This window comes from Abrus precatorius, unplaced genomic scaffold (genome assembly GCF_003935025.1).
Source record: "Abrus precatorius isolate BTA unplaced genomic scaffold, Abrus_2018 Scaffold4, whole genome shotgun sequence".
NCBI classification, from domain to species: domain Eukaryota; kingdom Viridiplantae; phylum Streptophyta; class Magnoliopsida; order Fabales; family Fabaceae; genus Abrus; species Abrus precatorius.
This window is the reverse complement of record NW_020874384.1, coordinates 19517195-19517953: the sequence shown is the minus strand read 5'-3', so window position 1 is coordinate 19517953 and position 759 is coordinate 19517195. Positions and strand designations below refer to the sequence as shown.

Below are 759 nucleotides of genomic sequence, written 5' to 3'. Positions count from 1 at the left end.
TCTAAGATGGACAACGAACGACTACAGTTACAATTTGGAAAGACCAAAAGCGAGTTTTCGTTGCCAATTAAAGGTGTAATAATTTTAATTTAATTAAAAATATTCCAAATTTTTTCTATTAAAATTTAAAAACGCGTTTTCATTTGTTATAATATTAAAACTAATTTATCCTAATTTTAAAATGAACTTCATATCTTTATAAATCTATTAAAATTGATCTTAAAACTGCAACTAAGAATCAGTATAATCATCCTTTGTACCAGCCGTTGCCTAAAACTAGTGAGCTAGTTTGTGTTCTATTACTGGAACTATAAGTTTCGAAATTTGACATCAAATGACTCCACAAAAAACGCATTATTTATGCGTATAAACTATATTCTCTCAAGCTTGATAGCATGAAAAGTATTACTTCGAAGGACTACATGCAAATTTCAGTGACTACAGACACCGAGGGAATAAGATCTCCCCCGTTTAATAAAAACCACCTGACATAGTTTGCTTTTGTCACATTTGCTGCTAACTTCTATGGATCGTCCCAGAGTGCTTTAGTTGCATTTGAAGTTCGGTGAATAATTAATATGAATAAGTGAAATAATACCACAAGAAAAACTAACATGACAGTTGCACTAAAGGGGTTTACTACGTACCCTGTTATAGGGACAAAAAGGCTAAACTTGGAACGTTCTACGCCGCTGCCGGGGATCGAACCTGGGTCACCCGCGTGACAGGCGGGAATACTCACCACTATACTACAACGAC

At 34.5% G+C, this 759-nt stretch overlaps 1 non-coding gene across 1 annotated transcript; it reads right to left on the bottom strand.

The window, feature by feature from the left end:
* Positions 1-687: 687 nt before the first annotated feature.
* TRNAD-GUC lies at positions 688-759 on the bottom strand. Its single transcript has one exon. It is a non-coding gene; the product is annotated as a tRNA-Asp (tRNA).